The sequence below is a fragment of the Protopterus annectens genome, chromosome 4.part1, assembly GCF_019279795.1.
Source record: "Protopterus annectens isolate FY-2018-M chromosome 4.part1, PAN1.0, whole genome shotgun sequence".
In the NCBI taxonomy this organism is placed as follows: Eukaryota; Metazoa; Chordata; order Ceratodontiformes; family Protopteridae; genus Protopterus; species Protopterus annectens.
The window spans coordinates 449,899,644-449,912,741 of record NC_056734.1 but is presented as its reverse complement, the minus strand read 5'-3'; positions in this window follow the sequence as shown (position 1 = coordinate 449,912,741).

The following is a 13,098-nucleotide window of genomic DNA, read 5'->3' as shown; positions in this document are numbered from 1 at the left end:
AGGCCTGATACCATTGTATAACAGGCCTGATAGTAAATAACCATTGTATAACAGGCCTGATACCATTGTATAACAGGGCTGATAGTACTTAACCATTGTATAACAGACTGGATATTACTTAACCATTGTATAACAGGCCTGATACCATTGCATAACAGCCCTGATAGTAAATAACCATTGTATAACAGGCCTGATAGTATTTAACTGTTGTATAACAGTCTGGATACTACTTAACAGTTGTATAACAGCCCTGATAGTACTTAGACAGTTGTATAACATGCATGATAGTACTTAACCATTGGGTAACAAGCCTGATACTACTTAACTATTGTTTAACAGACCTGATACTACCTGACAATTGTAAAACAGGCCTGATACTGCTTAACCATTGTAAAACAGGCCTGATACTACTTAACTGTTGTATAACATGCATGATAGTACTTAACCATTGTAAAACAGGTCTGATACTACTTAACCATTGTTTATTTATTTATAGTTTGTTTGCCAGGATTGTCCATCAGGCCATGAGGACCCATTTTCAATGGAGTCCTGGGAGAAAAGCTCCAGAAAATTACAAATTATAGATTTAACATAAGAGTAAGTTATTAGAGAAATGTAATGTGCACAAATAAAGCAAAATTAAACAAATAGAAAAACACATATTAGTAGAGTGCATATATTAGTACAATGCAATAAGAGAAATAGTTACAACCAGTCAAAGTTTTTAACAGTTTAACATATTAGCACAATGCAATAACAGAAATAGTCTAAATTTTTTAACAGTTATGCTAATTCATGCAGTTTATTTCTAGGCTACTGAATTCTACCATTCTAGGAGTTACACTAATTCCTAGAGTTTATTAGGGGTGCAAAACAATGGGAGGCTATTGCGAATTATAGCTTATAGAGAGTAGCTACAGTGTAGGGAGATTATGTGGGGTGGGATCAAGAGCATTCCCATAGTGAAGTTAGGCGTGTGTGAAGTAAGGTTTTGAATGAAGAGAGGCTGGTGGTGGTGCGAATGAGAGGTGGGAGGGAATTCCAATGGTGTGCTAAAGAGAAGGACATTAGATGTTTGCCTGGTGGATGGGCAAGTGTATGTAGTTCAATTACATTTTGGGAATTAGATCTCAAAAGTCTATTTGGTTGCTGCATTTTAAAGGTGGTGGCAAGAGAAGGAGAGAGAGGGGGGGGTGAAAATAAGTTTGTGTGCTTGGACAAGTTGAATATAGATGAAGTAATTGGACAGCTCAAGCCAATTCAGTTGGTGTAGGGCAATGCAGTGATGGGAAGTGGATCAATGGCCGGTTGCAAATTTTGTTATTTTATTATAGCAAGAGGAGAGTTTAGGCTTGAGGGAGGATTGCATGTTAGTAATGATAGAGGCACCGTACAGGAGGGATGAGATAAGGTAAGAGATGTAATGGTTGTGGCGGTAAAGCATGCCTTTTTTTGTGTGTTTTTTTGATATTTACTTGTAGATGATTATCAAACTTTAGATGGTCATCGATCAGGACTCCTAGTAGTTTAGCATTAGAGACTATTTCGAGAGGAGTATTATTTTGACTGGTGACTGAGAATGAGGTTTTATCTAGGGTGGTGGTTTTGAAGCAGTAAATATCATGAGTTTAGTTTTAGTAGCATTGAGTGCTAGATGGTTGTCCTTCATCCATTGCTCAGTGGAGGAGAGGGCATCTTGGGTTAATTTAACTAGGGTGGGTATAGAAGAGGCAGAGCAGATTATTGCTGAATTATCGGCATATTGGACAAGGTTGGCATTTGGGATAGCTTAGTAGAAATCGTTTATGAATATATTGAATAAAAGGTGGCCTAAAATGTAACCCTGGGGGACACCTGTGGGAGTACTGAGAAAAGGGGAGGTGTTTTATTTCCATCTGACTGCTTGTTGCCTGTTTGAGTGGTAACTGGTAAACCAGTTAATAGAGGAGTGGGATATATTTAGTTTGGAGAGTTTAGTGAAAAGAAGGTTATGGGAGATATTGTTGAATGCCTTAGAGAGGTCAAGGAGGAGAGTGGACACAATGCGGCCAGTGTCACGGGCCTTATTAACTGTTTCTATGAAGGAGAGGAGAGCTGTGGTAGTGCTATGGCCAGGTCTGAAACCATGTTGTGTATGGGTTAGAAGTTGGTTGTTTATGAGATAAGGTAGAAGTTGAAGATGTATGCATTTTTTGAGAAGTTTAGAAATGGGGGATAAAATAGCGATAGGTCGAAAGTTTGTGATATTATTGTTATTACCACCTTTATGTTGTGGAATAATAAAGGTTTTTTTCCAGAGCTGGGGAACTTGACATTCAGCAATAGATTGATTTATAAGAATGCAGATGGGAAGAGCTATGCCTTCTGTGGCAACATTTAAGAAATATGAGGGTATATCATCAGGGTCATTGGAACCGGGTTTCAGTGCTAGTAGAAGTTCTTTTATGGTGGCTGTAGGGATGGGGTTGAATGAGAAAGGAGGAGGTTGGCAGCAGGAGATGCTAGGGGAAGGAGGGATAGGTGGAAATAAGGGTGGGGAAGCTGAATGGGAAATGATGATGGGATGATGTAAGTTTACTTATGGAATCGATAAAGAAAGTGTTAAATTGAGTGGCTAAGTCCAAGTCAGAGGCATCTGGATCAGGCAGGGGTTTTCTTTTTTGCCAGGGTTGAGAAGGTAAGAGATTCCATGCCAGAATTTTTTTGGGTTGGCGTAATGGTTGGTTTGGAGTGTAGAGAAGTAGGCTTTGCGGTCTGAGATAAGTTTTTTTACTTTAAAATTAAACACAGCTCAGTAGGTAAATGACACGATAGAGGCTTGTACAAATATCTATCGTGTCATTTACCTACTGAGCTGTGTTTAATTTTCAAGTTTCAGTTTGCGGCTAGTCCGTTTGTTTTGTCCTTTGCTAAGTTTTTTTACTTTGTTACAAAGTGTTTTAAATTCATTAAGGGTGCTGATAGTTTTATTTTTGGAGTAGCGTTTCCAGGCTTTATCCTGGAATCACATGGCTAGTAAGATATTTTTGGTTAGCCAAGGTACAGCACTGCTTCTTATGCATTTTGTTTTCAGAGGGGCAAAGGAGTCAAGCAAGTTGGGGAAAGTTGAGTTCAAGCTGGTAACAGCATTTTCTAAGGGAAGGGTTTTTAGTGGGATCCAGTTCATTTTTAGTGCATTTGAGAATGTGATAGTATTGGTGTACTATGAGTTAGTTGTATGGAGGAGGGAAGACGATGGGCAAAAGTGTGGAAGTGGTCACCTAATGGGTTGGGCAGAGTGCCACTCTCAGAGATGTAATGTGGATGAGAAATTAGAATCCAGTCCAGGGTGCTTCCAGTAAGGAAATTCTTGGAAGGCATAGTTGTTGAGTTAATAAGCTGAGTGAAGTTGTACAAGTTTATATTAAGTGAGTTTGTAGGAGATTGAATTGTTAACCAGTTAATATTAACATCACCCAGGATTATAGTTTCATTAGTGATGTTTTTAGAGAACCAGGAGGGAATATCTTCAGGGAATGAGATATTGTCTCCAGGAGGGATATAAAGGAAGACTATGCATATAAGTTTATGTTTGTTTATATGAAGTAGGGCAGGAATTAGTTCTACCTTGCCAAATTTGGGAATAGGTTTGGTATAGGGGGTAACTAATTGGGATGATGAGTACAGGAGAGCGACTCCCCCTCCTTTTTTATGTGTTCTATCTTTCCTAATTATGGAGTAGTTGGGTGGTGTTAGTTCAGAGTCTTTTATAAGGGGGTTTGAGCCAGGTTTCTGAGATGGCCAGAACATTGGGTTGGTTATGAAGAAGCCAGGCATGGAGGTTAGGAATTTTGTTGCATATGCTCTGAGCATTTGGAGCTGAGAAAAGGAGGGGTTTACCAGTTGTGGGAAGAAGATGGGATTGGGAGGTTGAGATGTGTAGGCGAGAAGGGCCAGGGTTTGGGTGAATGTCACCGGAGAGAAGGATAGAGATGAGATGGCAGGATGTATTTTAATTGCTTGGTATGTAATCTATGGGGTGTAAGCTTTTCGGGGATGTGGCTAATATAGATGTGAGTAGAGTTTTTGGGGTTAGGTAAGAATGTGTAGGTGAAGAGCATACTATTATTGAAGGGGTAGAGACTGGGTGATATGCAGGTTGAGGAATATGTGTGCATCATGGAGACTGGGTTAGTTGTATGAAATGGAGGTGGGTGATTTGCACTGAGAGGTTGGTTGAGACAGGTTAGGTAAGATATGGTAATAAGTAGTATTTGAGTTAGAAGTGAAAGAGGTTTGGTAGACATGAATATTCAGGATATAATGGGTAGTGAGTTTGAGATTAAGTAGATATTAGTAAAAAGTTGAAGTATGGGTTTGGGTACCTGAGAAGGTAATACAGATAGTTTGTGCTGGTAAGACATTTTGGCACAGGAGGGGTTGACTATAATGTCACACATTCAATGTTAGAAGTTACGTATGAGATGTTTGGGGTGTTTACTGGGTATGTTTCTGTTGGATAGTTGTTACTGAGTGTAAGTGCAAATGTAATGTAGATAGGTAATAATTTGTAATGGGAGGGGTTAGTTATAATTACTTAAGTAGATTTGGTGGTTTGAACTCTTGTGGGTATGACTTGGTCAAGTTTAAATTACAGGCATTGGGGGGCAGGTGGGATATGGGGGCAGGGAGGGGAGCGGAGTGAGCCCAAGCGTAGCGAGGGAGAATGGAGCGGGATGAACCAAGATCCAAGCAAAGACAAGTTTGTGTTTAAGAAACAATCAGAATTGACCAAGGACTGTTCTGAAGCTGTAAGTAATTTCTTAACCATTTATCAGGTGGAAGAACAGGATAACCTTGTGTTAGAAAAATATGTATTTGAACATGTATAAAGTGCTAGTTTAAAAGCAAATAGTATATAATGCATTTTATTCTATTTACAATATGGCAATAAGAATGATTTTACATGTAATTGCTTGAAGCTTTGGAGCTGCAGTGTATTTGAACTCTGACCCTGGCAGTAGCCAGCTCAGCAAGCTTATGTTTTTCACTAATGATTATCTGCTGGGTCAGGAAAATTAAATGTATAAAGCATTGAATATTCTTATTCCTTCCTCTGAGATAATTGGCCTTGTGAATATTATCAGAGATAAGACACAGCTGCTAAAGTAAAGTTGCAAGAAGATTGAACTGACTATTGTATTCGAGCAAGCCTAAGACCTTGGAAGAGTAACATTTACAGAAAGACATTGTAACAAACCAGGTGCTTTGCAAGGCTGTATTATTCCCATGGGAAAACTTTTAAAATGTATAACATCAGCTTTTTCTTATGAATAGAATATTGTAGACCATAGTGATGTAGGTGCCCTGTGACTAACCACGTCAGTAAGGTGGGCACAGCTTGAATGTAAGACTATATAAAATTGTGTATTTCCTGCATCATGTCAGACAAAACTCTGTACTTGTATGTTTTTTTGCCTCCTGGTGTACACTAGTAAACTTTTGCATCTGAGCCTCCTGTGTTGTTATCATTTGTTTTTATTTAACAGTTTGGTCCTCCTTGAACCGGAATTCCCTTGGTAAGCTGCAGATCAGAGTGTATCGGTGGTCGAATACTGCGCAGGAGAAGTTACCAAAATGGTTCTTCTTGAAACACAAAGACCTCCGACTGAATTGTCTTCTTGAGAGGCTGGCCACTTTCTGATCTGCCGCCAAAGAGTGGTCTCGAACTGGTCGACCCAGGAGGCTCAGGTAGGAAGATATTTGCCTTTTTTCTGTTTTAGATCAGGGACTAGGTTACAGTAAATGTCATTGTCAGAGATTTGTTATACAGATCAGGGACAAAAAGAAAATTACTGTATATTTTGTCAGAGACCAGGGAAACAGAATAAGGTAGGCAGTTATTCTAGATAAACTGTGTAAGGAACTGAAATACCACGTGGTGAAAAGGGTTACGTAACATTTTCTTTTAGAAATGGAAATCAGTGCACTAAAAAATCGCGGGATCCGCCCCTAACTGATGACGCAAAATATATGCAATTACAACGGACTGATAATGTAAGGTATTATACAAAATGGGTTAATAAATACGGATTTGATGGTAAATTAAACAAGATTTCATTAGTTAAACTTTTAAAACAGCTTAAATCTGATGCAGAAGGCCAGGCAAAAAAACAACAACGATTAGGCATTCCTCAAGCACACAGGTGGATTGAGGAAGTAAACCGAAGGGAACAGAAAACTAAAAATGCAAAAACATTATTTTTAGACAAAGAGGATAATAATACAGTAATAGCGACGGCCCCTCCCCCTCCGCCCCCTCCAATGCCTTTTTCAGGATATGAAGCAGGAGGACAAGCTGGTCGACCTCCACGTTATCCTGAAGTTACAAGAATACTAAAACCATTTGTTAGAGATCCTATTGAAACTAGGTCCCGGACACGTAAAACACTTGGGGACACAGACATATCAAATAGGGAAAAATACACTAGAAGAGAGTGAGGAAGAAATCTGTCCACTGATCGAGGTACCAAATCCTCAGGCAGGACAGGAAGGGCAGGACCCAACTCTTCTAGTATATAGACCATGGACACCGGAAGATATTCGGAAAGCTACAGAGGGAATCCCTCATCCAAAAGTTAATTACACAAAGTTTTTACAAGATTTACAAGGCATGAGGTTAAGTTACCACTTGAATGGGGAAGAAGTAGAAAAGGTAGTTAGACAGATTGTGGGTCCAGACTGGCACATGATTTGTGGCACCTGGAATCCTCGTAATGCAGAGCTTAAACCACTCCCACATAGTGACGCAGAATTAGACAACAGAGTGAAAGGTCTTACAGACCGAATTTCTGAAAAATGGAAACCTAGGGCAGATTGGACTTGCATTAATCAATGCATACAACAGGAGAATGAAACTGTAGATGGGTACTATGGTAGATTATTGGAATGTTTCAATAACCATAGTGGTATGGCTATTCCTGAAAATCAGACACATGATACCTCGTATGAACAGCAACTGAAAAATGCATTTTTGAAAGGTTGCATTGCACCTATCAGTAGCTTTATTACAAAGCATATGATAGATCATCGAACAAGTAGGCTACAAGCCTTACTTGAATATGCCAGACATGCTGAAAGACACTTTAATAGTAAAAGAAAAAGAAGACACAGGTCTTCACAGCTGAAGACGGAGCAGAGGTCTTTGTAGTACAGTCAGGTAAAAAGGGTAAGAAAAATACCCAGGAAATAGACAATCTGACAAAAGGTCAGAAGATTTTGAAGAGAGAAAAAGAAAGGTGAGTGCTTTAAGTGCGGTAAGAAAGGACATTTAGCAAGGGATTGCAGGCTAAATAAAAAGGTGACTACATAAAATAAAGGTGATGAGGACTGACTATATGATAGTGATGAAAATCAGAAATCATCAGGGAAGGAAAACAAACAAAGGGCAAACGTAAATGTAGTGGAAGGAACAGAGGAAGTGCAAGCAGATGTAGAGGATGAAGAAAGTGAAATTTTAGATTTGGCATTACTGAGCTTGGAGCTCTATTTGGCAGACACAAAACCAGAAGTTACACTTCTGGTGGTAGGAAGGGAAGTGAAATTCTTGTGTGACTCAGGAGCGTCACGAACTTTGATACACCCTTCAAAGTTACCAGAATATTCTGAATCACCTGACTATATATTAGTGAAAGCAGCAAATGGACAACTATATAGGGAGCCACTCTCCCATGATATAGCAATAACTGACCCTGTTTCAGGCATGACTCAGAAAAGTAAAATTGTAGTTTCTGCAAAATGTCCAGTAAACTTACTGGGAAGAGATCTTATGCAGATATTTGGCATAGCGGTAGTTCCCACTATGCAGGGTATGGAAGCACAAAGACAAATAGATACTTTTGTGGTGCGACCGGAGGGTGAAACCTTTACTGGTACAGCCAGGACCTAGTTACGACTGGTCCAGGGCAGTAACCGGAGAACTGATGAATGTAGCCATCAGTAAGGCCCTCCCTTGACACTGATCAACAGCATTTGTTACATTGTACTCTATACTACTGTAGCATGCCAGGACCTGATAAAGAATATGAGCAAGAATTGTTCAAAAATCCTGCTAACAGATTAGTATTACGAACCTTGTATTGGGATACTGAAGGAAACAGTGTGGTAAGCTGTTCACTACCTCAGGAATTCATGACACTGTACAAATCTAATAGACTACCACATGTCAGCCTGACAAAGAATAAGGATGTGAGATGGGCAGACTTAGGAGAAAAATTAACAAGATGGGAAAAACAAACTGATTTAGAATTATCAGAACAGGGAATACAAAAACAGAAATCGAATTGGCTAACACAGACACATCCAGCTGTACACTTACAAACTAGTGAAGACAGCTGATTAGCATTCTTATTAGAAGAAGAAGAAAAAGCCTTGTGTGATATACCAGATATTCTTTGGTCAACAGGTAAATCAGATGTAGGACTTATTCAAACAGCAGGACCAGTAACTATTACACCAAAATCAGCATTTAGACCACAAAAGACAATACCCTTGAGGAAAGATGCAGAGCAAGGAATTAAGCCTATAATAGCAGCATTACTCAAGGAAGGAGTACTGGTAGAATCTCTTGATTCACCATGTAACACCCCTCTATTTCCTGTTAAAAAGCAAACGGGAATGGCGGATGGTACAGGATTTACAAGCTGTAAACAATGCAATAATACCCAGAGCACCTACGGTGCCAGACCCACACACCTTGTTGAATGATTTAAAACCACAACAAAAATATTTTACTGTGGTAGATATAAGCAATGCTTTCTTTTCAATACCTATACATCCTGATAGCCAGTATTGGTTTGCATTTACATTTCAGGGTAAAAGATATACCTATACTCGGCTACCGCAGGGATATTGTGAAAGTCCAATGATATTTGCACAAGAAATGGCAAGCAACCTGGCAGGGTTTACTCCACCAGGAGGTAGTCAGATTCTACTTTATGTAGATGACATCTTGCTAGCAGCCCCTACCCAGCATCAATGCAGGGAAGATACAATAGCATTATTGAAATTTTTAGCAGCACAAGGACACAAAGTAAACAAAAGTAACTTACAACTTTGGAGAAAACAGGTTAGATACCTAGGATATGTAATATCCAATGAAGGTAGAATATTAGACGAAGACAGAAAAACAGCGATTTTACAGGCACCCAAACCAGCAACCAAGAAGGAAATGATGCCCTTCTTGGGAACGACTAATTTTTGTCGAAGCTGGATATCAAACTATGCTTTAGAATCTGCTCCACTGGCTGATTTAATATATAAAACACCAATGGCAGCACAAGATGTATTACAATGGACACCTAAAGCAGAAACAGCTTTCTGCAGACTAAAACAATTGATAGCTTCATCACTAGTTTTAGGACTTCCAAATTACCACAAAAGATTTTTTCAGACCGTAGATTGTAAGCAGGGATACATGACGTCAGTTTTGATGCAACAGCATGGGGATAAGCAACGCCCCATAGCTTACTATTCATCACAGTTAGATCCAGTGGCATGATCATTACCTCACTGTGTGCAAGCAGTAGTCGCAGCTGCAATGGCAGTACAGGCTTCGGCCTCAGTGGTGTTGTTCCACCCTCTCACATTGAGAGTGCCTCATGCAGTCGCGATAATTTTACTACAAGAGAAAATAGCATATTTATCTCCTGCTAGACATCTTTCATGTATGACCATATTGCTGAGCCAACCTCATATGGTAATTGAACGTTGTACAACATTAAATCCATCAACGTTACTTCCAACTCCTGTGGATGGCACACCGCACAGTTGCCTGGAGGAAATTGAGCAAATAACTTTGCCCAGACAAGACCTCACTGATATGCCTTTGGATGATGCTGAGGTGACATTTTATGTGGACGGTTCATGCAGAAAGGGTCCTACAGGGAAAAATCTAGTAGGGTATGCAGTAGTCACAGATACAGAGATTTTAGAAGCCCAACCCTTACAGCATAACCTGTCTGCTCAAGCAGCAGAACTGATAGCCTTAACACGGGCTTGTACTCTAGCGAAAGATAAATGTGTGAACATATATACTGACAGTCAGTATGCTTTCTCTACAGTGCATGTTTTTGCACAGCAATGGAAAAATAGGGAATGATAACATCTACTGGCAAACCGATTAATCATGCGCAACTTATTTTGAACTTGTTAGATTCCATTCAGTTACCTACTAAAGTAGCTATTTGTAAATGTTTAGCTCATACAAAACAACAGGATGCAATTTCAAAAGGAATGCAAAAGCTGATGCAGCTGCAAGCAAGCAGCCTCAGACTCAGAAACTTTACTTTTAACCGAGGAATTACAACCCTCTGAGATTTTAGATTTAGAAATGTTAAAACGATGCAGACATTAACTACAAAAGCTGAGAAACAAAATGGGAGAAACGAGGTGCAATCCTCGAAAATGGACTGTATATCTCCAAAGAGAAAAAACAATATTGCCGTCTAATTTATTTAGATATGTAGCTTTGTTGAGCCATGGGCAGTGCCATGTCTCAACAGGGGGGATGGTACAGTTAGTAAATCGAATATTCCAAACATACGGATTCACAAACTTTACACAAAAATTTTGTGCAGCATGCCATGTCTGTAATAAACATCATGCACAAGGAGCATTCAAACCCAAGCAAGGGAGTTTTCCTATACCACCATATCCGCTCCATACTATCTGTATGGATTGCATAGAACTGAACAAATGTGAAGGGAAAAATACTGTTTAGTAATTATAGACATGTTTTCCAAATGGGTAGAAGCTTTTCCAACTAAAAATCCGGATGCAGCAACAGTGGCAAAGGCCCTAATAAAAGAAATAATTCCTAGATTTGGCATACCGGAAAGAATCTATAGTGACAATGGGACACATTTTGTGAATCAGACGATTCACCAACTTGGGAGATTCTTTGGGATCTCCTTGAAGAATCATTGTGCTTACCACCCACAGTCTGCAGGACTGGTGGAAAGATACAATGGAATTTTAAAAAGTAAGTTGAGAAAATTGATAGATGATACACAGAAGAATTGGATTTGCTGTTTGCCTTTGGCACTGCTGAGCATGAGAACAGTTCCAAATGTAAAGGGTTTGACCCCCTTTGAAGTGATATTTGGAAGGGCATATTATGTGCCACAGTGGAAAGCTCTCATGCCTGCGGAGCTAGAGGCTGACAGCTCATTAGCTAATTACATGAGGAAACTGTTATCAAATCAAACTGTTTTGCAGTTGAACTCTTTTTCAGATAAAAGACAGACCAGACCATTGGAAGCAGTGCTGACCCAGGGTCCTGGGTTTGGTTGAAGGTCACGAAGAGGAAGAATTGGGCGAGTCCAAAGTGGGAAGGACCGTACCAGGTACTGTTGGCGACGCCTACTGCAGTCAAAGTTGCTGAGAGGTCGTCCTGGGTCCACCTGAGGGAGTGTAAACCGGTAAAGAATTTTGAGGTTGATAAACATTTTGTGAGTGACAGACAACAAAGGCAGGATGGCCAAGAGCGAAATGAGTAAAATACAGATCAACCCGAAGATATTGTTTAATCATCTTGCTAACTATGCATTTATTGACTATGATTGTAATGACTTTCCTTTTGTTGTGGTTCTTCCTACATATAACCACACAAGTGAAAGTGGAGAAACGTGATGAACTGTCTATAGACTGGCATCCAAACTTTAACACATACCTAGCTATGAAGCGTGTATATGTAGAGACTATGAACATTTCAAATTGCTGGGTTTGTACTGCCATACCAACAGCATATGGAGGACTGTTGATGTCCGCTGTCCCCTTGGGGATAAATGAGACTTGGGAAAATTTACTTTTGATACAGGTTCTGTAAGATCACAGGACAAAATTGCATTGTATTTGCCTATTACACAGAAGGGAATTGTATGTTTCTATAAGAATGATACACTCCAAGTGGGTTGGAGTAACTGTAACATAACTATATCTTATAAATGCTATATTAAAACTAAAGATAAAAGCACTATTTGTAACGCAAATTATGATTCATATTTGAGCTTAATGAAAACAACATTAAGTGAAGTGCAGAGAAATCCTGTCTTGCATAAACAATTGTCTGTTATAGACAAGAAAATGTTTCATTCAGAACTAACCGCATCAGTACCAAAGTAGAAAACTGTTATTTTGTTTGTGGGAAAAAGCATACAAATGGCTACCTGAGAATTGGTCCGGCAGTTGTTTTTTGGGTTATCTGGTTCCAGCTATAAGGCATACTGCAGAATTACCTCTAGGTAAGATATGAAATGTAAGAGATGTAGCCGAAAACCTGAAGATCCAATCGAAAACCTGTAAATCCAATGGGAAAAATCGAAGCTGGTTGGAAGAACCATCATTCCGTGAAAGATAAAGAAAAATTGACTCATATGGACTTGAGTGACAGTGTTATATCCTGGGCTGGAATATTTCCAGCATATGGAGCAGTCAAATCGATCTGGGAGTTGAGAAAACTGTCGAAGCTTCTCGAAGTAATGAGTAACGCAACTTTTTCTGCTCTCGAACTAGTGACTGACGAACTGAATGCAATGAGAACTGTTGTGCTACAAAATCGAATGGCTCTTGACTTCACCCTAGCGGCGAGAGGTGGTACTTGTGCACTGATCAAAGAAGAATGCTGTGCGTATATACCAGACAATCGACATGAGATTAATGATCACCTAGAGGTAATACAGCAGGTATCGGCCATGACTGAACCAGGCCCAAACCCACTGACGAACTTTTTCCAGAGTCTGTTTGGTGGGTGGGGTTCTATCCTAATGAATGTTTTGATTGCTATTTGTGTTGGTCTGCTCCTATTAGGAGCATGTGTCTGTTGTGGGATTCCCTGTATGAAAAGATTAGTCAAAGATTTTGTTGATATATCTGTAACTGAAACTTTGTACCAAGACATTGAATTGGAACTATTGATTCCAGACGAAACTTTTTCCGAAATATAAACTAAATGACTTGCCTAGTTAAAAGTCCTTAAAGGAGAAGGCTAGGAGACGATATAACATTGTTTATGTTTCTGAATAGAATAAAAAGTATTAAAAGGGAGGAAAATGTTAGAAA